The sequence below is a fragment of the Rhinolophus sinicus genome, chromosome 4 (assembly GCF_057876585.1).
Source record: "Rhinolophus sinicus isolate RSI-liver-muscle chromosome 4, RSI-T2T, whole genome shotgun sequence".
Taxonomy (NCBI): domain Eukaryota; kingdom Metazoa; phylum Chordata; class Mammalia; order Chiroptera; family Rhinolophidae; genus Rhinolophus; species Rhinolophus sinicus.
In genome coordinates, this window is record NC_142504.1 from 104,946,182 (window position 1) to 104,973,216 (window position 27,035).

The following is a 27,035-nucleotide window of genomic DNA, read 5'->3' on the forward strand; positions in this document are numbered from 1 at the left end:
CTAATCAGATCTGCATTTTAGAAAGGATAACCCTGACCGGGTACTTTAAAGAGAGATGGTATTAATTTGTGGCCAAGATAAGATTGCAGGATGTTCCTATGGTCCTCTGGCCTGTGGATGATAGAGACAGAGGTGAAGGCAGTGGAGGTGGAAGACCGAAACTTTCCGAGGGAGCAGCAACAGCACTTCCCAACGCGTTTGGTTGGGGTAAGGGGTCAGAGAACATCAGGGAAGATACCAGGCTTCCAGCTTGGGTAACTGTTGCTCTTACCCGAGCAGCTAAACACAGGGAATATTCTTAGTTTTACCTTCTCATTGAGAGACAAGTTAGGAACATTTTATGTGGGCGTAGCATTTTGTTAGAGGAAGGTGGCTCCCCTGAGTGTTTCCACATTACCAAAAGAAAGCTAAATTTAGACCTTCAGGTCTACTCAAACTTAACGAATACGGAACCCCTCGTTTTCCCTCTTAAACCCGGTCTTCCTCGTTTCAGTAAAAAGCGACTCCATTCTTCCAGGTGCTCAGGGCAAACACGTGGAGTTGTGCTTGACTCTGGGCTTTCCTCACACACTGTACCTAAGTCATCAGAAACCCTACTGGCTCTGCCTTCCAGAAGTTTCCAGGATCTAAAACTTCTCACCAGCTCCATGTTAGCCGCCTGACTGAGCCGCTGTCTTTTTTCTCACCTGGATTACAGGTAGCCTCCAGACTGCTCTCCTGCTTCTGTCTTTGCTCCCCTTCAACCTAATTTCAGCGCAGAAAGCAGATGGATTCTTTCCAAAGGTAATTCAGACTGCGTGACTTCTCTGCTTAAAACCCTGCTATAGATTCCCGTTTCTCTCAGAACAAAAACCCGGCATCTTCTGCTATTTTACCTCTCAGCCTCACCTCCACCACCCTCACTCCCTCTGCTCCAACCATACTGCTCCCTCCTGGTCCCAGAATGTCTGGGGGCCAAGCAGCCTCTGTTTTCTGTGCCTGGAACACTGTTCCACAGTATCCACAAAGCTCAGCCCCTCTCTCATCCTTGTCAGAGCTCAAATGTCAACTTCTGGGAGGACCTACACAACCACGAGCACATTTAAACTGTGCAGCCCCACCTTCCTGATGCTTCTAATCCTCCCTTACAGTGTCCCATACCACTCACCACCTAACAGACTAAAATGTGCTCACGTACCATCTGTCTCTTCCCACCAACACATACACTCCCTGAAGAAAGGGACTTTTCTTTCTTTTGTGCAGATATACCTCCCAGCACCTAGAACAGAGCCTGACACACAGTAGGTATGTTACAGATACTTGTGGGTTGGATGAAAGGTCACCTTGTTAACGAGGCCTCCCCTAGTCACCCTAGTCACCCATATAAAACAGTATGCCCTCTTTCACCCTTACTCTTTACACCCTTTGTCCCGATTTATTTTTTCCATTGTGTTTATCACCAACCGACATATGACTTGTTAGAGTGCTTATTTTCTGTCTCTTCACATGAGCATGTAATCTCCTTGAAGGCAGGGATTTTGTCTCGTGGGGGTTCAGAACAAGCCACTCCAAAATGTGCCTCTGTGGTTTGCAGATTACTTTGAGCTAAAGGCAGTTTTAGCTTCAGGCTCAAGAGAAACTTCTGCCCCTCCCTTTAACTGCCTAGAAGAATTTGAATTAGGGGCCTTGCCCATAAGGGATTATCAGCAATCACCTTTTTGATCCACTGCATAGCAGGGCAAACTTCTATTTACTAAACCTCTGCTCTTCTCATCATCCTGCAACGACCCTTCGAAGCCCCTGAGGCACCTTACCTCATCCCTAGCTCAGACTGTCTCACATACCCACTTTCCCTTTCTAGCTCTCAACCTCTCAGAGGTAGGGTTACCAGGCAGGAATTCCCACCCGTTCTCAAGAATTTATTTTGCTTTCCCGTTCCCGAATCCCAAGATATTAACTGTTTTCTGTTCTCCACGATGAATCGTTTCCACAAAGTGACTGCTGATACTACCAACCACCTGGGTTCAAGGAGCCGATTTTCCCAATTTCCCGACCAACTTTTCTCGGGATTCAGAAACAGAAAGAGAAGAAAATTCCCGAGAACGGGAGGGAATTCCTGCCCAGAAAATCTAGCGATAAATAGGAAAAATGTCTAAGAGATACATTGTGAGTAGTATGTTTATTTCCCATTGTGGGTATTACTGGGTTCAAGGAGCCAATTTTCCTGATTTCCTGACCAACTTTTCTCGGGATTCGGGAACAGGAAAGTAGAAAAAATTCCTGAGAACAGGTGGGAATTCCCTCCTGGAAACCGTACATGTGGGGTTCCTGACTCTCTCATGTATGCAGGCTTCCTATACAAGTGTATGTATTAAATTTGGTTATTTTCTCTTGCTGATCCGTCTATGTCTCTTTGTTAGATCAGCCAGAAGAACCTTGAGGGTGGAGTAAAGTTTGTTCCTCCCTCACAGTCTCTTGCTCTGCTGTATCCAGAGCATCTAGAACTAGGTGGTTGGTGGGTAGTGAGAAGTTTTAGATTCTCACTAAATGTGAGAATAGAATCTAAATGTTTGGTAAGTGAGTAGAGGGAAGGAAGGAAGGCAGAGGGGACGGAAGGGAGGGAAGGAGAGGGAAAGGGGGAGGGAAAGAGAAAGTAAGGAATCTTCACTCCATATCATCAGGGTCACTGATGAGTGGCCTGAAACAATTGGTTCTTCTACATATGGAAAGAGATTCTTTCAGGGAGCAGTGAAATAAATAAACATTCATTTAAAACCTATCCATTCATATGATCCTTTAGTCAAAATAAAAGGGACTATCTAGTAATGATGCCAAGACAAGAAACAAACAATGCACTGGATTCTAATCAAAGGAATCATGAGTCACTGAATAACAATTATCATCATTATTTGTAGGCTGCTTTCTTCTGTGGTTCTCTGAATAATAAATTCAAAGGATTGGCCAACCTTGTGATTTGGCATAACAAATTGGGTGAGTATACTTTATGACTCAGTTCAATTTAAAGTAAATACTACACATTAAGGAAACAAAACTAACATCTGTGTTCAGCTGAATTCTGCCCAATTACTCTTTCACCTCCATTGCGATTTGTTTGGCACGCCACCTGTAATTGTAAAGGCAATGACTGTAAAAATAATATCACTTTAAATTCATAAGGTGCCTTTCTTCTGCATTTATTAGTCTTCATATACCATGGTAATTAGGCTTCCGCCACTGTTGAAATTTATGGTTTCATCACCCGGTCTAATCACCTTCACCTTGCATAAAGAAAATGGAACAGGTTAAGATGTGTGGCCAAGAACACAGGGCCAGCTGGGAAAGGAGTTAAGTCCTGTTCTGCAGGCCTGGGTCACCACCCACACAGTTAACAACAGTTACCCAGTCTCCACCACTGGGGGAATAGAAAGAAGTAGAAAGGCAGCAAGAGCAAGCCCTCAGTTCCCTCTTCCTTTCTGTTCTCAGGGCTCATTCCATATCTAATCCATGGTCCTCTTAGTTCCCTAAAGTGACCAGAAGCAAATCACACACACACACACACACACACACCCCTAATTTTTCACAGTATGAAGGGTTCTTAAGGAGAATTTGGTTGGAAAATAAGGGGAGAAAAAACTGGAACAAATGTCTAGGGCATTTTCTGATATGGAGAGTTACTTTCACCCCCTTCTCCCCCAAAAGATCAACAAGATACTTCACTGAAAAAAAGCTCATCTGGATGTTTAAATACTATCTTGCCTGAAGGCAAGTGGACAAACCAGACAGTTTCTCTAGGTCCCGCTCCAGCCCTAATATGGTATTTTCCTTTCTCTCAAAGGTTTTCCAATGTTTTCTTCAAGTTAATTTCTTATCTATTAAGTTGCGAGTAGAATCCATTGGCAGAAATTAACGTAAGATTTCAATTTGTTGTGTATCGACCATACTCCTAATTTCAAGTCTAAGTTAAAAGTCAAATTCCACTGCCATTTGGATTTTTTTGGGGGTTGGGGTGGGGAGGAATATGTACGGACATATTTGTAAATGCAAAGATTTTCTGTACTAGGTTAACCTATAAACTGGTAATAGCTGTTGTCTCTGGGAGGAGGTACTGGGGGCAGTTAGATTTACTTTATACTTTACATCCTTCCGTACCTTTTAAACATCATATAACTTGCATGTATTACTTATTCATAAAATTAAACTGAAAAACAAACAAAAACTATGTGGAACAAACTGAAGCTTGGAAACCATTTTTGTTGGAGCTCTTCATCCAAAAATAACATTGATGAGTTCACATCTTGGTTTACCAGCGGTGCTTTACCAACTGTAGAGCTTACGAGATCAGTAGTGAGTTCCCGGAATCAGGGAACACTTTAAATTGTACCTTACATTCTCTGTCCTTGCGTTAGTTATCTATTGCTGCATAACAAATTACTCCCAAATGTAGCAGTTTAAAACAGAAGTATGACCTCAGTTTTGGTGGCTCAGGTTCTTGGGCAGGGCTCAGTCAAGGTGTCAGCCAGGGCTGCCGTCATCTGAAGGTTCACCTGTGAAGGAGCCACTTCCAAGTTCCCTCACAGGACTGTTGGCAGGATTCGGTTGCTCATGGGCAACTGGCTGGAGGTCACCCTGAGTTCTTTGCCACATCCGTCTCTCCACGGGGCAGCTCACAACATGGCAGCTGCCTTCTCTCAGAGCAAGTCAAAGGAGGGTCTTTTTTTACAAGCTAGTCTTGGAAATAACATCCCACCCCTTTTGCCCTATTCTATTCATTAGAATCACATCACCAAGTCCAGCCCGCACTCAAGAAGAGAGGATACCCAGAAACAAAAGAAGCCACAAATTATACTTAATGAGAATCCTGGGACATTTTAGACCCAAATTTGGTCAAGTCATTTGAGACAACCCTTACAGAACAAGCATGAGAGGTCTAGCGGTAATATGAAAACCAGAGAGACATGACTTCACTCTATACAGTACCAGGAAATGGAAAGCATTATAAGCACTGACAGACAGAGCTGGAAGGCTGCCAGAAGAGGCAAAAATGAAATTCAAAATTAACTTAAAATCAAAGTTGGTATCAGCTATGGTCTGATACGCACTCTTTTTTATTTTAGCAACACAAAACATGGTGTTTCTATCTTATTTTTTTGGAATGATTAATTATCAATTCTCGTGTTATGCAATAAAACAGAAATGAAACACTCAGGTATAATATTAAAAGTTCCTTTTACTCTAATACAAGTCTTAGAGTTCAAAAGCTGAATAAATCAATTGACGTTGAAGTCCACATTTCTGATCCTCATCTTTGATCGCTATGAATTTCAAATTCACAAGTTTGTCTGCATATTCACAACTTGTCTTGGAGATGTGAATAAATATAGAGAATTTTATTTTTATGTTTAATCTGTAGTTGGAGAAGGTAAAGCAAACAAGATCTTTTTTATCTTTTACTCATGTAAATCCTTAAAAGGATTAAAAAAATATCCAACTTGTCAATTTATTTTAAAAATCCCTTTAAAATGAAAATGTGTAAGTTCACAATTACTCTGACGGTTACTGAAAGTTTTACAGGATTCACTCTGTAAATGTCTCCCTCTGGCCTGGCTCCCAAGTCATGTGTGCGGCTGTAAGGAACATCCTGTTTTATGTTTACATATATTAACAGCTTTGGGAACTTAACTATTAAAAGCCTCAGATCTTATCATCCTGCTAAGCTATGATAGGCTGGTTTCCTTTCAGCTGGGTTGGTGGGAGACCAAGAAAAAGAAACCTTCTCAAAAAATGGGGGTGGGGGATCACAATTACATCTGAATATGGATTTTCCATAGTTTGCCAGTCCTACTCAAGGCCAGCGAAATTATGTCATTGAAATTCTCAGATATACTCACCTAATCCTTATAGTTTGGAACCCTTAAAAATCTCTTAATTGGCTTTAGCCGAAGGGGTTGCCTGAAATAGAGTGTACACAGTATTTGAAAACAACTCTTCTGTGAATGGTTTTACCCTAAAAGAAGGAAGATGTGGTTTCACATTTCCTTTTCCCTTCCATTTTCTAGCACACCCACCCTAGCTGATTGGGAAACGGTATCTAAGTGGTCAAAAGTCCAGTCTCTGTAGCCACATCCCTGATTCCATCCTGATTGGAACGGAAGACAACTCTTGTCTCAGGAATGCGTGTATGATGTATGCGGTTGACCAATGCTGGATGCTCAAATGGGGCTCTGTTTGTGTAAGCCAGCTGTTTAAAATTCATAAAAACAGACTGAAAGACCATTCCCAGAACAACTGATGGTCAGAGATAAGCAATCTCCAGAACATCAGAAAATGAGACTCAAATGGTCTATTCAAAACCACTTGGGGACTACAGAGAAAGAAAAGGGACAGACATGAGTTTCCACTTTCTCAATCTCTTGAGGTGCATTCGAAGCATAGTAGTAACTGGGTTACTGGTCTAGGCTAAAGTGTAAATAGGAATTTCTGGTCTTGCCAGTAAATGGGTTACTTTGATCATATTCTTCACTCTTTATTCTTGAGACTGTTCCATACGTGTCTGAAGAGCTTTGTTGAGTTTTGATAACACTACCATGTAGAAGAGAACTACCTATGTTAGAGCTGTAAGGGTTGTTAGAGAAAATTTCCAGCTCGTCATTTTTACAAGAACCTGGAGCTAAGAAAGGTTAGGGGAGGTGAGCGCTGGGCCTGTATTTAGTCTGCCTGTGCCTCAGTGCCCCCATCTATAAAGTGGTGATTAAGGTATTCATTAAATCATCAAAGTTATTGAATGCCTGCTAGGTTATGGGTGTTCGGGACGAATAAAATATGATGACCGTCCCCTTAAGGGGAGAGAAACTGTAACAGACTATCACAGTGCCAAGCAGAGGATGGCAGGCCCCAGGTGAGGTGAAGTGCAGGGAAGCAGTGTCTAAACCCAGTCTGGGAGAGGGGCTCCCGGCCAGAATGACTCTGCAGCTGAATCCAAACAATGAAGAACTGTGTTCCCTGGAAAAAGGGCAGAAGGGGCAAAGGTGCCCTGCCCTCTCTTTAGAATTCTTGTGAAAATAAGATACTGCATGTGAAGGTGCTTTGTAATCGGCAAACCACGGCCCAGATGTGAGCTACGAGGTTATTAAGTGACGGGATCAAGGCCCCCCATGGCTGATGCCTGATAGAATCCAGTCTGATGTCTTTGAGTTACTCATTCACTTCCATTGCTTACCCCATATGTTTATATCTGGACATGTCCATGAACCCGAGTGAATTTTGATACACCAAAAGACATCCCATGAAGGGCAGACTCCTGCAGCATCTCCCTTGCAAGCAGTAGCTCTGTGCCTTGACTACGCATTAGAATCACCCCAGATGTGCCCTGGTTGGACACAGAATCTCCAGGTGGGGGCTCAGGCATCAGTATGTTTGATGCTTCCCAGGTATTTCTAACGAGCAGCCAAGTTTGAGAACCCCATTTATTGCAAAGCCAAGAATGGACGGCACACTCCCACATATGGAAAGTTCCTCAGTCACTTCTGGTTTATACATCTTAGAGAAGACTCCAGATAATGTGAGATCCATCTGTAATGTGGTTCTTTTAGGAAAACAGATTTACCCTCTGAACGGTGGCTGGCCTGGATTAATATTAATCTGTCTTTCTGATGATACACAGGCTGATAGGGGAGTGGGGGGTACCCAGAAGTATGACGGGTGGCAGAGAACAAACTGTCCAGACAAAAAGTGCTCCACAGAGAAACCATAAAATAGATAATGTGCAGATTACAGGGGAGAGAGTACACCTGGAGGAATGCAGGCATGGATAAGCCATTTAGGTGGATTTCTGTTTAACAAAAGTACAGATGCGCTTCTTGCAATCCTTTGAAACTGATGGCAGACATGTAACAGGGTAGGCTCAAAACAACTCTTCTTTATGTTTCCAGTTCATTTAATAATATAGGAAGGCCTATGTAAAACAAGAACTTTAAAGATATCCAATATACCTGGTAGATGCTGCCTAAAATGAAGCCATAAAACGCTTCTTTATGTGTTGCTCAAGAAAAAGTCCAAAAGAAAATGAAGAATTGGAGAAAAGACAAAAGCCATCTCCTCTACCACATATCAAAGGGCATGTGATGACAGAGCTGTCGTCCCTTCAACAATGTAGCTGCTCTTCCCCCTCCTCTGTGTCCTTGCTTCTCAAAGTGAGGTGTACAAACGAGCAGCCTTGAGTTTGTGAGAACAGCGAAACATCACCACCCACCAGACCCGGAATCTACATATTAACAAGATCCCCCAGGAGACTCGCCTGCACATTAATGTTTGAGAAGCCACTGGTCAACACCGTGGAAGTAGCCACGCTCTGGACCGCCCATCGCATCCATGTGGGAGCACGATCGGAGACCAGGTTTTCTTTAGGGTCCATTTAATTTCAAGTATTTCCCCCACCCCAGTTGGAACGTCTTATTATTTCCCAGATCTGAGGAACCCCAAATCATCCTTCAAGCTTGCCCTCCAAAGTAACCCCTTCTTGGGAAGCTTCCCAAACACCCCTAAACTGAGTTAGTAATTCCAGTAATTCCCTTCTCTGTGCTCCCACACCCTCATTACTTCAGGTTTGTCTCCATTCATTCACTTGCCCACCCAGGGAGCAACTACTTCCACTTAGATTCCACTAATAGTAATCAGACAATAAGCTTCAGCTCTTCTGTCAGCTCTGGAGCAGTGGTGAGCAGGATAGGCACGGTCCCTCCTCAGGGAGCTTCCAGGCTCACGGAGCAGTACAACCATCTGACAAATAAATGAAGGGTTACACTATCTATAATGAGCACAAGAAAAAGGGCCCAGGGCATACCCCGGGACAGACCTATTTTAATTAGGGTGGTCAGAGAATGCTCTGAGGAAATGACACGTGAGCTGAAAAGCAAAAGATCAGGGGAAGAGCTTTTCAGGCGAGAAAGCAACTGATGTGTAGTCCTAGGACAGGAAATGGCGTGTCACGCTCCAGACACTGAAGCAGGACAAGAATGGAGCTGCAGGGAGGAAGCAGAGGTCAGAGCAGGCTGGGCCTGAAAGGAGGGAAATGTTATAACTGCAATGATGACAGAGTTTGCAGCTGGGTGTGGATGCACTCCAAGATCAGATCGGCTGCTGTGGGTGGAAATGGAGACATCAGTTAGGAGAATCCTGGAGTGGTCCAGGAGAGGGAGGGTGGTGGCCTGAACTAAGGGGACGGCAGGGGAGATGATCAGGTAGATTCAAGATCTTCTGAGGTAGAAGCAACAACAGATCTGGAGATAGACTGGAAATGGAGGGCAAGGTAGTAAAGTTTGGGAGAAAAGGGGATCGCAGTTCAAGGCCAAGTGTCTGGCTTAAGCACCAGCTAGAGAGGAGTCATCTTCTAAACTGGTTGGGGGTTCACTGCTGGATGTGCTGTGTCTGGGGTGCTCTGGAGATACACAAGTGGAGATAACAGGCTGGTAGAAAGAAAAAGCTGGCTACAGTGTGCATTCAGCAGGAATTAGCACGTTGATAGTATTGAAAGCCACAGAGATGGAGGAGATAACCTCAGAAAGTAAGAAGTGGCCTGGGAGTCAGTCCTGAAGAACCGCAGCATTTAAGATGATGCCTGTCTGTAGTTTAGAGCAGCCATTTCTCAGCCTGGGTGCTGCTGACATCTTGGGTGCTGGGGGCGGGGAAGGGCTGTCCTGTGCATTATAGGACGTTTCACAGCATCCCTGGCTTCTACCATCAAACGCTAGCAGCATAGCAGCACCTCCTGAGTTGTGACAACCTAAAATGTCCCCTGGAGGCCAAAATCGTCTCTGGTGGATTAGGTTAGAAATACTTTTGCAAAATCTTTAATAAACGTGGTACCTGTCTTCTGTCTCAAAAAATTTCATAGCCAACCCAGGATAAGAGTCCCACAAATCATTTCAATTTTCTCATGTTCTGGTTTTGTGGACAAGCACCTAAAATTGATTGAATAAAACCAGTCTAATTCGAAGCTTGACTTTGCTCCATCTAAGAGGAAACCATTATTCTAACCCCAAAATACCCTCAAGATCTTGAAAGGTCTTTATCTTTATTGTCCGTTGACAATAACATAAACCCAAACCGGAAGTGAGTAAATATAGGCGTTGGTTGTTTTTCCCTTGTGTACAAATATTTTATAGTTCAGAGTTATAGAATGGTCTGGAAGTTTTCAAGAAAAAGAAAGATCTGTAACCTGGGCTAAGGTATCACAAGAGTCTGCTTTTCCCAAGTACGAGCTAACTAAAAATTATCCCTGGTATTTTGTGGTATTTGCAAAGCACGGCAATATGCACCAAAAGTTGGCGCAAAAATCTTGAAATACCGATTTTCATTTGTGACTATTTTACTAAGTATTAAGTTCCAAGAACTAGGTTATTCTCCTCTGGCATCTTACTGAAGAAATGAAAGCCATAAAGCTTACTTGATCAGGCCATGGTGGGTTCTTTTTATCAGATACAACCAACTTCATGCCTTCTCTCATAGAATATCTTTCAACAATGGCAGTTCAAGCCAGTGACTATATGTGTGAAAAAGGAATGCTTCTGACTCCACTGCTTAATATGTGATTGTAGAACAGCTGCTACAATTTAAGCCCTGTGCTGGAGACCGGGCTACATTAGTGAACCCTGAAAAGGCGCTCTTCTCACCAAGGTGCAGCCTAGTCCAGACTGACAAACACAGTTCAGGAATGGTACACTCCTGGGCCCACATCTGTCCTGCTTCTCACCTGCTTAAGGTGAGGTCACTAAGGAATCCTGAAGCACTCTTCCCCGGGGTGGCTGGACACTATGTTGCAATCCTACTCATCAAAAACCTCTAGGCCAGTGGTTCTCAACCTGGAACAGGCATCAGAGTCGCCTGAAGCTGTGTTCGGACTCAGACTGCTGGGCCCAATCCCTGAGTGTCTGATTCAGTAAGTCTCGGGGGGGAGGAAGGTGCCAAGATGCTGCTGGTCCAGAGACCATACTTTGAAAACCAGTGTCTAGGCCACCACTAGTAAATGAACCAAGTTAGCTCAAGAAATAGAAGCTAGCTACCATCTCTGAGCTGGCACGATCCAAGCTGGCACAGAGAGCCACCAGAACAAGGGAGTGGCCCCCTCGCTCTGACCTAGGACGGAGGGAGGAAGGGTGGTAAGGGTGGAGGATCAGAACATCTCCCAGGAGGAAGTAGCACCTGGTCGGCAGGTACAGGGGGAGGGCAAAGAGCCAATGCAGAGACCCTGAGACAGAGGGAGCGTGCTCTGTCCCAACGGAACTCTAGGTAACAAGGGAAGTGACATTTGATATCAGGCAAAGTTAGCAGAAGCAACTGCACCATTAACCTCAGGAATGAAAACATTCCTTCTACTGAAAGCATTTTAATGATCAAATACGGTCGGCCCTCCGTATCCCTAGGTTTCACACCCGTGAATTCAATAACCAGTGATCAAAAATATTTTTTTTAAACCTCAGAAAGTTCCAAAAAGCAAAACTTGAATTTGCCACATGCCAAGCACTAACGCTGAATCTACCTGAATGAAGTGAATGAAGTGACACCCTGCTGTAGCCTATTTGCAAATACTACACCATTTTATACAGGGGACTTGAGCATCTACAAATGTTGGCATCCACAGGGGGTCCTGGAGCCAATCCCATGTAGATTCCGAAGGTCCACTCTATTTCACTGTCATCCTTTTTCTTTTTGCACTGAATGCTTTCCTCCTCAAACAACAGCCCACACTTTAAAAGAGTGTAGCACAATGCCAGGATTATGAAATAGCAATAACCCTGACATTTTAATATCACTAAGGATATGTGCACACGTTAAAGGTAGTGCCTGCCACAGTCCAGGAAATGAGCCAAGAAAAAAAAAAAAAATCTCAGGATCACCTTTTAAGCTGAAACTGTCTGGGACAGAGGTAGGGAAGGGATGGATCCAGTACATTAAACATAAACAAGGATGTTAGAGCTGGGAATTTTGCTGGTTATCTCCTAAACTAAGCCCCTTCATTTCAATAGTGAAATGTGGCCTTCTAAAGGTTCAGTGAAAACTAGGAATTCCAAAACAGGTTAAAGGAAGTTTTTCAAAAAATCAAGATTTGCTTGAGTACAAAGGACAGGTACTATCATCGTTGTCTAGTAAGAGGGGTTAAAATACAGCCAGATATGGAAGATAACACTGACTTTGAGTATATTGCGACAGAAAAATGATCTGTAACAACGTACGGCTTAGTCAAATTCTGAAGACTCCCAGCACTGCCAACCGGATGTTAAAAGAGAAATATTATTCAAAAGATTTGAAGTATTCAAATATAAAAATTTGAAGACAATAAACGTGATATTAATATTAAGTTCTAAGGGTACTCTGGACTGGAAATCATTGCGCAATGCCTAAGACAACACAGTAAAACAAAATTTTACTAGCAAGTAAAATGTACTTTAGTTCTTGCAACAGTCAGCAACCTTAGTCCCGTGCCAAGTGCAATTAAAGCCATATTACACTTACTGATTTCCTTACGATACATGCAAAGGAACCTATATAAGAAGACATAACTTCATCTGAGAAAAAGTGAGCATAAAATCCCATCTAGAACACTGAAGCTGGGTAGCACAGGGTACACCATGGATTTCCTCTTGTCATTCTGGCTTGGTCCTTGCCATGAGTTGCTTTTTCAATACTGGCTTTTAGTGCCTTATTGACTACACAGCTTTATGGATTTTCAACTGAAAAAAAAAAAGATTCTTGTCATTTAAAAATGCTCTAAATTTCGTCAAACCTCAGTGATCAGTGAAATTATACACAAATGTTGGTATAATTTTATTTTCTAAAGATTTATAATCTCTCAAAATAGAGGGAAGAAAACCTTTAAAGTAAAAAGGCCTCATTTGAAATTTTATAAACTTTCTCAAGGGACATGTAGTATTCATTGTGTAGATGTAAACATACTTTATAAAAGTGAATATGGAATGACCAAAACAGAACCGACTGTACTTATCTGCCCTCAGAAAAGCGTATGTTTCATTGACTTCTTAACCTCTAATGCTTGAAATTATGGATACCAGGTACATTTGAAAGTTGGAATTTTATGGCCAATGAGACCACAGAAAGTCACAGATTGACAGTGGAGAGATAACCTATAAAACATCGGGGCCATGATTGGAAGCATAAGGAAATGGGAACTTGGAAAATGAACCGAAGATCTCTGAACTTAGTTGGGAAGAGTGTCTTAGCCCAGTTCCAGCCATTGATTATGCACCTAAACCCTCGGGTTTCTCATCTGTTCCACGGGGATCATATCTGTCCTAACAACCCTCAAATGAGAAGATTTGAAATGTATGACGTGGTCTCAAAACATCAAGCATTGTTATTACTAACCAAGGTCAAAGAATGGGTGAGTGACTTGGCCAGATCTGGCATTGTCTGAACCCAGGACCTGTGTGCCAATACCAGACTGCTGTTTATTACAAATTATGAATATTCCTTAAAGACCAGGAGAATTAACACAACGGCCATTTTGAGCGACTAGGAAATAAATCAATCCTTTCACTCTCATGCCCCAGTTTTTAAAAATGCATAGACAATCCAGGAGTTGTCAAATGGAACTTAAATATACAGATAGTCCTCACTGCAAACAGGTGTATATTCCAAAAGTTCATTTCCGGGTAGTGCTACCAAATAAAATATAGGACACACAGGTAAATTTGAAGTTTAGATAAACAATAAATAATTTTTAGTATAAGTATGTCCCAAATATTGCACGGGATGTGCTTATGTTAAAAAAAAATTATTTTTTGTTTATCTGAGATTCAGATTTCACTCTGTGCCCTGTATTTTTATTTGCTAACCTATTTATGGATCATTTGTACTGTTTTTCCAAATATCAGCTGCGAGGTCCAGGAAAGAACCCTCATCATGGGAGTCTGGAAACCTGAGTTCAATTTCTGGTTTTGTCCATTACTAGTTCTGAGACCTCAGGCAAGTTATAGTTCCTTTACTTGCAAAAAGAGGCCAGTAAATACATACACCACATGACTGAGTGGATAAATACTACATGTGGAAAGCACAGGATTTTGCCAGCAAAGGCAGCACCATTTTGTCATATTACCCCTATACGTGCTGTTAGAGTGATTTGTTTTTTAGGTGAGGCCACACAAGCCAATTAAAATACCCTATTTTCCATGAGAAATTGCCTGACTTTAGTGAGTTCCCATTACATACAAACTGGCCATTTCCTGCATCTGATAAACATTCTCAGCTGTGTATGGTGGTCCAGTCTATTAGACAATACTAAGTCAGCTTTCCACTGTCCTCCTCCCCCAGAAGGCAGGGCATATGCATTTGCACAAGTGCTTTTTTTTTTTTTTTTTGTGGGGGGGGGTCTCAAATTTAAATGCTTTATTGCTCAACAAAGAGTTAAATGTTTGATTCCACAAAATCTGTCAAAATTTAAAGGTTGACCCTAAGGATAGGAAGCACTTGTTTCCTAAGTGTCCCCCGTGTCCCCGTGGAGCTCTTCAAACCCAAGTTCATACTGCCAGTTCTCAAGGTTTCACTTCCAGTTCTGAAGGTTTCGTGTCTCCAGCCAGGAGTCCTGAATCTGTCAAAGCCTGACCTCTAGCCACTCCTGGGTGTCCCAGAAACTGCAACTTAACATGACCAAAGCTAAATTCTTAATCCTCCAGCCTGGTCCTCTGTCTCTGACACCATGACCTTCGGCCGCTTATGTTAAGAAAGTTGAAAATCACTTGGCACTTAGGAGGTCCTCAAATCCAATGTCTCACCAAGACCAAGATTCCACTTCCAAGTCTAAAATGCAGCTCCTACCCTCCATTTCTTACTCCCACTCATGTCATCCTGGCCAAGCCCCCAGCATCGCTTGCAGCAGCCTCCTGACTGGTCTCCTCCCCAGCATCCCATTCTCCACATCATAGCCTGACTTATCAACTGCAACCAGAAATCAAACCTGGTCACTCCACTGCTTAAAAACACATTAATGCCCTCCTATCAGCTTGGTCTCTGCCTACACCTCATTCCGTACTTCTTGGAGCCACCATCATTCCCTTCTCAGTTTCCGAGACACAGCACTAAGCTCTTAGCACAGAGCCTCTGCAGATGCTGTTCCCATTGGCTCCACCAAGGGCAGGCCTGATGGGTCACCTCTTATCCGGTCCTTCAGGTCACAACTTAAGTATAATTGCCTCCAAGAGACCCTCTTGAGCTCATTTTTATTGTGGTAAAATATGCACAACACAAAATTGACCATTTTAGCCATTTTTAAGTGGACAGTTCAGTGGTATGAAGAACATTCACATTGTTGTACAACCATCACCACCATCCATTTCCAGAAGTTTTTCATCATCCCAATCTGAAACTCTGTACTCATTAAGCAATAACTCCCCATTCCCCCTCCCCTTGGCCCTGGTGACCCCTATTCTACTTCGTCTCTATGATTTTGTCTATTTATTCTAAGTACTCATATAAGTGGAATCGTACAATACTTGTCCTTTTGTATCTCGCCTTCGTCAGGAAGCATAAGGTCCTGGAGGTTCATCCGCATTGTAGCATGTGTCGGTCTTCCTTTTTAAGACTGAATAACACTCCATGTAGGAATACACCACATTTTGTTTATCCAGTCTTCCCTCAAAGGCCATGTAGGGTCCTCTAGGGCCATTTGAAAGTAAGCTCTCGTTATTCTCTTAGTAACGTCTTATTATCTTTTAAGTGCTTATCATAGATTGTAATTCTAATGTCAGCTTGTTTCACATCTCTTTTGTCCAATATTCTGTTTAATATCTACTCCTGCCACCCCAACCCCACCCAGCAACCCTGTATACTCCACACGAGGGGGAGGACCATGTCTGTTTTATTCATTCCTGTATTAATCACTAGTACCTGGCACAGGGCCTGCAGTGTAATACTGTAATTTATTAAATAACTGTTTCATAATTTCATAAATAATTGTTGAATCCCTGAATGAAAGAAAATCATTCGGCCACCAGAAAGCCACCCGTCTTTAGATTCACTGGCAATTTCCATGGACTTTGTACTCAACTGTGAAAAAGAAAACAAATTAATGCGTGCGCGCGTACACACACACATTTAGCTTTCTGGGCACAACCAATTCCCTTTATAATGTGCCAGTCTATTTGTGACTAGCACACCTTTCCATTTCCTGTGTTCTTTTAAAAAATGCATCATGTGTTGGGTGAAAAAGGTGAAGGGATTAAGAAGTACAAATTGGTAGTAACAAAATAGTGACAGGGCTATAAAGTACAGTACAGGGAATATAGACAATAATATTGTAATAACTATGTATACTGGGTATTGAACTGATCAGAGGGAATCATTCTGTAAATTGTAGAGATGTCTAGCCACTATGCCGTACACCTGAAACTAATATAAAATATTGAATGTCAACTGTAATTGAAAAAAAAAAGAACACAGCATGTGCAAAAATAACGTCAGTATTTGGCAATATAGAGAAATTAAGTAGGTGTTGATAAATGCTACCACATGGTTGGTAGAGTACAGTGCTCTTAACAACAGTCTTGCTGGTTCGATCCCCACATGGGCCACTGTGAGCTGCGCCCTCCACAACTAGATTGAAATAATACTTGAGTTGGAGCTGATGGGGCCTGGAAAAACACACTTAAAATAAATAAAATTTTAAAAATAAAAATAAATGCTACCACATGGATGAACCTGAAAAACATTATGCTAAGTAAGTCAATCACAGAAGACCACACATTGTATGATTCCACTTATATAAACTGTCTAGAATAGGCAAATCCAGAGTCAGAACGTAGATTAGAGGTTGCCAGGAGCTGAGGACAGAAGAGAATACGAGCAACAACTAAAGGCTACAGGATATCTTTTTTGGGGTGCTGAAAAGTTTCGCAAATAGACTGTGGTGATGGCTGTACAACTCTAAATATACTAAAAGCCATGGAATTGTACACTTTAAAGGGATGAATTATATGGTATATGAATTACATCTCAATACAGCTGTTTGTAAAAGACAGCATATGTGTATTGAGATGGGGGTGGCCGGCCTGTGTATTGGAGGGTTGGGAAGAGCTTGCCTTCCCAATTAGATACTGCACCGCACAGGGGAGGAAGGGAGCAGAGCCTTGCCAGCACCTTTGGCAGCAGACCTGGAGGGACAGTGTTTTCTCTTGCAGGGGAGGCCTCCTTGCCCCAAGTACCCTGTGGGTTACAGACCATCTTCCTTCCAATACCAGTAAAGGCTTCTGCTTCATGCAAATCCCCTCCTCTTTCTAACACCACCCCTCTCCTCCACCAAAGGAGGAAGACATGATCTGCTGATAAACACAGTTAAAGTTCTCTGAACCAAAACTTATACAAATACACATATTTCTGAAGGGCCTCTTTATAACCTCTTACGAGTGATCTGAACACAGCCCCACTGAATTTACAGCATTTGGAAACTCAGATTTTTGTCAGCCACCCAGGCTCTGCCAAGAAAGTTACCTTTGGCTCTTCTTTCTCTCACACCTCATATCCAAGCTGTCCGGAAATCCTGTTGGCTCTACCTTTAAAATATATCCACAACCTTCTCGCTCTCTCTCAGACATCTCACCTGGGTCCAGGCCTCCTAACTGGTCTCCACACAGCAATCAGAAGAATCCTTTGAAAACTCAAGTCAGATCACAGATCTCGCTTCTCCAATGCTCAACGTCCTGCACCGACATCATCCCCTGGCCATTTTGCACAAAGTCAAAGAGCCAAAGTCCTTCCCAGCCTCAGGAAGCCCCGCACAAGGAGGCTGCCCTACCTGTCTGCTCTCGTCTTCTCCTGCCGCCCCAGCCCAGGTATGATGAACCCTACTACCTGTTCATCAGACTTCAGAGGAGCCAGGCATGCCCACGTTAGGGCCTCTGCACCAAGACGTCTGTCCTCTGCCTGGACACTCTTCCCTCATCAGTCTTGTCTTCAGTGTCATCTCCTCCACTCTACAATTGCATCCTGATGCCTGGGCCCCCAATCCCTTTACCCTGCTCAGATTTCTCTTTTTATACCATGTAGCACTTATCTTCAAACATACCATAGAATCTGTTTATTATCTTCATTCTCTACCGTCTCTCTTCCCTCCTAGAATGTGAGCCCCTTGAGGGCAGGCTCTTTACCTCCTTGATTCACTGACAGGTGTCAAGTGCCTGGCACACAGATATGCTTCATAAGCATCTGTTGACCCTCGGACGGGCTAAGTGAGGCCTCTGTTTGTTTCAGACATTGTAAAGCTAAAGAGGGGGGTATACTCTGTGGAATGACAGGAGACAGGAAGTTCTCGAGGAGTTTACTTCTTTGACCATTCAAGCTAGAACTCAGGAAATGAGACCAATAGTTAACTAAGAGTTCAGGGCCTGTGCAAACTTTCTTCAGTTTTAAAAACAGTGTTGGTCCAAGTAATCGCAAAGACACGTTGGATGTGACTTATGTCACCACTCACACAGTCTGAGGTTCTCAAACTGACTCTAAGAATTTTCACCATGTTTCTCTATGTAAGAGGGAAAGCCTAAGACTGATTAAACAAAAAAATTCTAAATGGTCTCAATCAAGTTGAGCTAGAGGAAGTATCAAACCTCTGAGAGATTAGCCATGTTACAGTCCCCTTTTTCTGGCTGTGACTAGCATTGGGTAGGAAAGTGGAATGATACCCAAGGATGGTGACATTTGGGGCTGGTTTGGAGATTTTTTTCCTTACTTAAAAACAAACAAACAAAAAAAACCCCTGCTAAAAGTAAACATGCAAATCCTTATTTGGGCTAATTTTCAGGGCACAGTATGAACAGCCACTCATATGGGACTATATTGTTGTCTAGAAAATATAGATTAAGATGTCTGTAACATAGACTGACATCAATATAGAAAGTCTTCTGGTTTTTATCCTGCTCCACATACAAACCCACTATTATGACACAGATGCAACATTGGAGTGTTCTGCCACTTTATAGTCTGTAACTTGCCTTAAAGCTCATGTTGAAAACCTTGGTTTCTACCCTAAGGTAAAAAACAATCTGACTTTTAAGTATTCAATTTTTTAAACATTTGAAAATCAGTTTTTCTCACATTTAACCCTTTCTCCATCAAAAACAAAAAAAGTATTTATTCTTATCCAAGTCAATTCTGGAGGAAAGTTAAGGATTTTTTTCTCCACTACAGAAGGTCCTTTCCAGAAGGCAGCTTTGGTCTGCAGAGGTCTCCAGGTCGTGGAGCCAGGTCTCCTGGGTTTTTATGCCGGCCATGGCACAGAGCAGCGTCAGTCACACCACAGGCTGGTTGGGTGATGGAATGCCAAAGGACTACCAGCTTTGTAAGAGCAGCTGCAGGTGAAAAGGAGAAGTGTGTGGCTGCTCTTCACGTGTCTTCACCACAACCATCCTCCCGACAGTGCCCCGAGTTCTTACCTCCAAATTGTTTTGGAGGAAAGTGTGGTTATTAAATACTACATGTCTCTGCCCATCTTAACCACTTTCTATGAAACAGAAATCTCACAAAACTGAATAAGATCTCAAAAACCACAGTGAACAGGTGCTCGTATGCCCATGTTCATAGTAGCACAATTCACAATAGCCAAAGGTGGACACAACCCAAGTGCGCATCGACAGATAAATGGGTAAAGAAAATGTAGTTTATACCTACCCATGGAATATTAGTCATCCTTGCAAAGGAAGTGGAAGGAAATTCTGACACAGGCTATGACATGGATGAATCTGGAGGACATTATGCTGAATAAAATAAGCCAGTCACAAAAGGACAAATATTGTATGATTCCACTTATGTAAGGTACCTTAGAATAGCCAAATTCATAGAGACAAATAGAACAGAGGTTCTCAGAGGGGAAGGAGAAATAGGGAGTTAGCGTTGAATGGGTACAGAGTTTCCGTTTGGAATGATTAAAAAGTTCTGGAGATGGATAGTGGTGATAGTTGTACGATATTGTGAATGTGCTTAATGTCACTGAAGTCACACTTTAAAATGGCTAAAATGGTAAATTTCCTAAACATTTTATCACAATTAAGAAACCCCCATGAAATGAACTTCCGCACTAAGGTGAGATCATGGAGAACCTCCTCTCCTCCCAAAGTTGTTCTGGTGCCAAAACCAAGAGTATATTTTCACTTAATTCTCACAATCTCTGTAGACTGATAAACCCCACACTTAGTTTCACTGTTTTATCAAAAATTCTGAAGACTTAGAGGTCCACAAAAATTCTTAGTGCCTGGATTAGAGGCTCTCACATTTATTTCCAATATGGTGGTTGGGCCAATATTTTCCAGCATGAAATGTACAAAACCTGACCCATCCATCTCCCCACATGAGTGAATATTTAAATCACTCAAGTCAAATGGTTATCTATTTTCTTATAAAGAATATGAAATGTTTTTTTCTGGGTCCACAGATCACATACAGGTTTCAGAGAATGGTCTCAGTAGTTCACTGTGTCCCAAGAAGACAGAGTAAGGATTTGGGTACAAGTCTTCTCACACTTTATAAAATCAGTAACACATCCAACCCACGGACGCTTTCCCAAACAGCAAGGATGGACAGCTAGAGGCTGTGTGTAAGGAGAGTGGATAGTGCTTGGTGCCTGAGGCGTTCCAATGAGGATATTTCAGCTCAACTCAATTTGAGTAAAGGTTAAAAAACTGATTTCAAACACTGCCTGCACAAAAGCAAACAAACCTCAACCCTGGTGGAACAAAAGCCACTCAGTAAAGAAACAAAGCCATAAACGACAGCCCTGTAAATACAGACCAAAGCTACCAGCCAAAGGTCAGGCTACACATGTACTCCATGCAGAAGTGCCAGGTTTCTCAGTCATGCTGTGGGGAGGTGGTTGTCACCATGGAAGGACTGCTGTAGAACAAGAGTGACTTCCATCTTCCCAGGAGTCAGTGGGCTTCCCACCCTGACCCTCCACAGCATCCAGGCTCAGCGCTCCCTTATTAAATGCAAAGTCACTCGACTTGGAGACAGACTGATAATGAAACACACAGCTTCAGGGCTGGAAGTGGCCTGGGCCATCCTCCAGGGTCTAACGCAACAAGCTCTCCTTGCAGAGAGGGACAATGTCCAGGGCAGGGAGAGAGAGAGAACACTTGATCTACTTTCTTACCCAAGAAGAAGAAAAACAAAACAAAAACCCAACAACTCAGGCCCTCTGAAAACCTCACAAGCCTCCATGAAGCAGGGAGGTAATTCCCAGCATAGCACCTGGGGAGAAGATGCTCAAGCCATTTTAGAAATCAATGACTCTCGACTTGGAAAAAAGGCCTGGAAATACACACTATTCCCCAATAAAGTCCTGCTCCCCTCCCCCAATAAAATCTTTTAAAAAAATTAAAAAATCAATGACTGAATGAATGAATGGGATTGTACCAAGGGTCTGTCATTAGCGACACTTACCAGGTGCCACCGCTAAGAAACCACATGGAGAGCACAGATTCTTTAAAGAAGGTTCAAGGTTCAGAAACATCTGAATTTTGAACAGGAAAGAGTAATTTAGAAAAACAAAACAAAACAAAAAAAATAAATCGGGAGTATGGAGGCTGAGGGCGAGGGCAGACAGACAGGAAGTGGGGGTGAAAGGAGACATAGCAGCACTCAGTGTGTCCCAAGGGCTTCCACTGTGCAGCAGGAGAGCACCCATGTGAGTGCAGCCAGGGACCCACATGGCTGTGACTGAGTGGGCATGTCCCTAGGTCACTAGCACCCCAGTTCTTTGTGCCACCCCAGACGCCCATGCTCCAGAATTCAAACCCTGGGTCTAGAGGTTCAGAACCTCACCCCTACCTAGGGGACTTTCTTGCCAGTGCCTGATGCAAATAGGCACCTATGTTTGCTAAATAAATGCTAACATACAAGAGATCCCTGCTTCCTACACAGTCTAGGACACAGGCAATGAATTGCGAGAGGAGTGACAAATATTTACTGAGCGATATCAACAACAACACAACAGTAATGACTACTGTTTGTGGAACTCTGTGCTAAGCCCTTTTAGCTAAATTCTTTCATTTGGAACTCAACAAACAACCCTATGAGGCACTGCTGGTGTTATTCCATTTTACAGTAAGAAAACTGAAGCTATAGGGATTCAGTAACTTCCTCTAGGTTTTACAGCTAGGAAGTGGTGAGGCCTGGATTCCAAGGTAGATCAAAGCAACCCAAAGAGTACGACTAACCTCTTCTTACTGCCTCCTCTGGGCTCAGTCTGCGCAGGGACCAGTTAGCAAACATACTAGTTCCCATTGGGCATGGTTTTCGCAACGATTTATTTTAAAAGGCAATGCATTTAGAAATGTTAGAAACAGTATTCATGTGTTCCAAAATGACCAGATAATAAAAATTTGTTTTCTGAGAATAACAGTGAGAAACAAGACTGTTGTGTTTCTGTGTGTGTGTGTGTGTGTGTGTGCGTGTATGCGATCTCGACTCTTCCTCCATAATGCCAGGTCTTCAGTGACATAGAACTTCAAAAGATCTTAGACTGGGCATTATTTTTATCTGGGCACAGGGATGGCTATTCAGGAGTAACTTGGTTAACAGAAGAAAGAAGAATAAGCCATCTTTTTGTGTGTTATTAAAATTCTTCTTGCAGCAAATTAATTTTTCTTACCTTAATAAGGTAACAAAACACCTACAGACATGAATACAATTAATTTAATTGAATGATGCCAACAACCAGACCTGAAAACTCACAAGATACCTAAAGACATCACAAAGAAAAACTTCCTAAGAAATTAATCTAGACGCAAATATAGAAGCAAATTCTAAAATTAAGTCCTAAGAAACTTCAACATCACTTTTCTTTAGAGATATGGGTCATGAATGGACCCCATAAAACTCATTCTGGTACCTAAAAAGCAAATTCATCTGCATGCATAAGAGCATAGGCTCAGGCCGCGGGGTGGCTCAGTTGGTTAAAGCGCAAGTTCTGAACAACAGGGTTGCTAGTTTGATTCCCACATGGGCCAGTGAGCCCTCCACAACTAGATTGAAGGACAACGACTTGGAGCTGATGGGCCCTGGAGAAACACACTGTTCCCCAATAAAATAAAATAAAGTCTTTAATCCTTAAAAAAAAAAAAAAAAAAAAAAAAAAAAAAAAAAAGAGCATAGGCTTCTTTTACAATGATTGAAACTAAAGAGCAAAGGTAACTAGTAGATTAAAATCTCTCTGGAATGGGTTATAAGGGTCACCAGGATTCCATGAGTGCTGTTTATGATAAACAAAATGGAATTGAGATTAGTAAGGTAATACACTATTTAAAATATACCAACTACCTAGGCATCATACTAATTTTAAAAATGTCAGTTTAATAAAGAAAACATATGGATCAGGCACCTGTTCTCTCATTTAATTCTCTCAACCCAAGCAAGCTAATAATTATATTTTTTCCCCAGCAAATGAGTAAACTGAGGTTCAGAAATTTTAGGAATTCATTTGAGGTTATACAATTTAAAAAGTAAATGAATATAATAAAAATAAATTGTAAAAATGAAATACAATTTAAGTAAAAGAAATGAAATCTGTGGGAATCTAAATCCATGTTCTCCACTGCTCCTTGCTTTCAAAGGAAGACAGAGAAGGAAGGAAAAAAGGAAGGAAGGAAGGAAGGAAGGAAGGAAGGAAGGAAGGAAGGAAGGAAGGAAAGAAGGAAGGAAGAAGGGAATACAGACAGACAGGGAAAGAAACATTTTACAGTCAGATCTGGTCAGTGTCATTAGTGCTAAGATCACAGAAGCTGAAATCCAGATGAAACACGGAACTAGTCCTGAACTTGACTTACACCTGCAGCTTCTTTTGGTTAAGCCATTTGCTTTACCAATTCATTATTTTTAAAGCGTCAGTTATAAAAACTAAAAACAAAACACCTCCCAGTTCTATCATTAACAAGTAGTAAGTAAACACTTGCATGCATTTTCCTTAAAATAAAAACCAGAAGGAAAGCTTGAAGTAGCCAGAGCTGCTCTCACACAGATGGTATTTGTGTTCATTAGCATTAAGCCATATGGGTCTTGTTTGGTCCTCAATAACAGACATGAAAAATCACTAAAAGTTACCAGAGCACCAGCCACTAGAAAATGGCAAGTGAAAAAAGCTGTTAAGGTTTCTTACCTATTATAAAATTAGGAGGCCTTCACTACATAATGAAAACCATTAAGAGAATTCAGAGGGGTAATTGCAGGCAGACTGACTTCTCCCCAGACAGTAATCAGCTAATAACTATTAATCATCTTTTGCACAGTACATGCATTTATAATAGTTTTTCTTTTGTTTTTGTTTGTTTGTTTTAAGGCTTGCAACAATAGGCCCAGAATTAATCAATGGCGTTTTAGGTCTAACACAAAAGTACTCCTGAGACGATGAAAATCAGAACTTCTATTTTCCGTTTTGTGTTGTTTCCTCTTTTTATATGCACTTGTATTTACTAGCACTGCACACTTTTTATCACACATCATTTTTCAGTTTCTGTTCCTAGAAGCAGTTAACCTCGGTCCCTAACCTACTGTTTGGCGGGTAAAGTTCAAGCACTTCGCCTACGTTGTCTCCTTTAATTCTCAAGGAGTGGAGAAAGACATTTGAAGGCAATGCAACGTGGAAGATGGGACGGAATCTCTTCTCAAGCCAACAGGGCGGACGGGTTTCCGGGAGGGGAACTCCGCGGCGTCCGGAGCTACCCAAGCAGGACTTGGAGCCCGCCAGAGGCTGCTCCGGCAGGCCGAAAGGGTCGGGTGAGGTTGAGGGGGAGTCACTGGGCGGAAATGTGGCCCGGGTCCCCCTTACTTGCGCATGTCAACCCCGCTCTCCTGTTCTGCATCCTCGTCCTACCTCTACAGCTGTCACGAATCTATGTTCCGAGGCTCCCCCCGTGGGGACCAGGCGCGCACACCTCCTGGGAGAAGCTGCGCGGACAGTTCTAGCTTTTCTTTCACTTGGGGAGGGATGGGGACGTGAGAGGTTAAAACACTTGCCATTCTCTGCAACACCACCCACGCCCTCCAAGTCGCGATTCCGCACGCATAAACCGAGGTGACAGCCCTGGTCATCAAACCGGGAAGGGACGGAGTTGGGCTGTAGCAGTCAGTACGATGGGAGCTGGCAGATACGACCCTACAATCACCAAAGTAACCCTTTTCCCCACCACCTCCCAACCTGCGTAAAAGCGCACAGATGTCCAGTGGTGCCTGGTCCCGGTGGAGGCGGTCTCACCCTCCATCCTTACCCGCAGGTGCGGTCAGGTACACTTGGCCCTAAGGTCTTTTTCGGACGCGTTGGCATGGGCTCCCAAAGGGGGTTCCGGCAGAGCCTGGCCACGGGAGACTTCCAGAGGGGCAGCAGACACTTTATGGGAGGCCAACGGCCCTTCCCGAGGACCCGCAAGCCCCGCCAGGCTTGACCCTCGGAGCTTAACCCTGGTCAGGTGTGTAAGCAAACGAGCGAAGAACCCAAACACCTCCCTCGAGTTCCGTCTCCTCCCGGCAGGTGGTAAAACCCCATGGACCGCTCCACAGTGCTGCCTGCCGGGTCAGCTGTGCTTCCCCATCCCCGAGGCCGCGAAGGCTCCAGGCACCCCCACCCAAATCCCACCCGTGCGGACTCAGGAGCCCGAGGGCGCGGACAGCTGCTGCCACCGCATCCCGGATCCCCAGAGTTCGCTAACCCAGGGGCTGTCAGAGGACCCTCCGGGCCGATGAGGAGGGGAAGGTCGGGGGACACTGGCGCCGCGCCCCTGCTTACCTGGCGCTCTCTGGGCCCCGGCTGGGGCATCCGCCGGGTGCGCGCCTCTCCGCGCGCTCGCTGCGCACCTGGCCGCCGCCGCCGCCGCCGCCGCCCGCCAGCCAGCCCGCCCGGCCCCAGCTCTGGCCGCGGCGCTAGCGCTTCATGGCTCACGGGGGCTGGCCCCGGGCTCCGGGAAGCTAGTCCAGTTGGCGGCGGCTCCTCGGGTTCTCACAACTCGCCAATGGCTCCTCGCCTTTCCCCGCCCCGCGTCCGCGCGCCCTTCCTCTGCGTCCGCCCTTTTCCCTCCGCTCCTCGGGACCGGCCAAACTGGTTTCTCCGCTCCGGGATCGTGCCTCCAGTTTCCCTTCGGCAGCCGCGGCGCGCAGCAGGGGCTAGGGGCGGGCCCAGCCGTCCGCTCTCCTTTTGTCCCTCCTGGGGGCGGAGAGGGGCTGGACCGCGAGTCACTGGGCGGACAACGCGGCCCAGATCCAGCCTCGTACCCTCTGTGCGCTCCGGCGGCTGCTGGGCCCCCGGCCGTGGCCTCCGCCTCGTCCGTTCCGCGACCTGGCAGCTGTGGCCGCTTTCAGCTCCCCGGGTGCTCCCGCCTCCCAGGGGGCCGCGCTCGCCACCCCGCCCCACCAGACTCGCGTCACTTTCCCGCAGCCCTCGGCCGTCCTGGCCACCACCCGGGGTCGGTGACCGCGCCAGCCCGGAAAGCTGGCGGGCCACGGCTCGCCCGGGACCTGAGCTCCCTCGGTAAGGGGAGCTGTACCCTCTCGATGCCAAGTCACGTTCCCGGATAGGTCACCAAATGCGCGTCGCGGTTCGACGCGCGGAGGGTGGGGAAAGAGACACTGCCAAAAGACTTCGAGAAACTTATCCTGTAATTGCAGCAGCAGGCTTTCTGCTGAGACCGAACTCCCTCACCTTTACAGGTCAATAGGAGTCAGGGTAAGGCATGTGAATGGCACGATGTGGTTGGAAAATTTGGACTCGCATGCAAGGTTGATAGCTGGTGTCTGGGCCTGTGAAACGGATGTCCCTGGCAGGATGTATAGTACAGTACACTCCTTACACCAGAAGAATTTTACTGCTCACTAGCTATGGACAAGCCGCTGGGAATATGAATGAAGGAAAGTCGAAGACGAATCACAGTTTGCTTAGAATGTAGTAGAGGAGATAGGACTTCACCTACCTGCACATCAGAGCGGCGCAGGTCATTGCATTGAGAGCTCAGAGTTGCAAACGGGGGCTTACGGGAGACTTCAGCGAGGAGGCCATGCTTGAGGTGAGATTCAAAGACTCA

At 44.1% G+C, this 27,035-nt stretch overlaps 1 protein-coding gene across 1 annotated transcript in view; it reads right to left on the reverse strand.

Annotated features, from left to right (window-relative positions):
* Positions 1-26,482, reverse strand: part of ATP8B1 (ATPase phospholipid transporting 8B1) — a 114,456-nt gene extending 87,974 nt beyond the window's left edge. The window contains exon 1 of the mRNA XM_074339910.2: positions 25,748-26,482. The gene's annotated coding sequence lies outside the window, so the exon portion shown is untranslated. The remainder of the gene's footprint in view (positions 1-25,747) is intronic.
* Between the last annotated feature and the right edge of the window lie 553 nt (positions 26,483-27,035).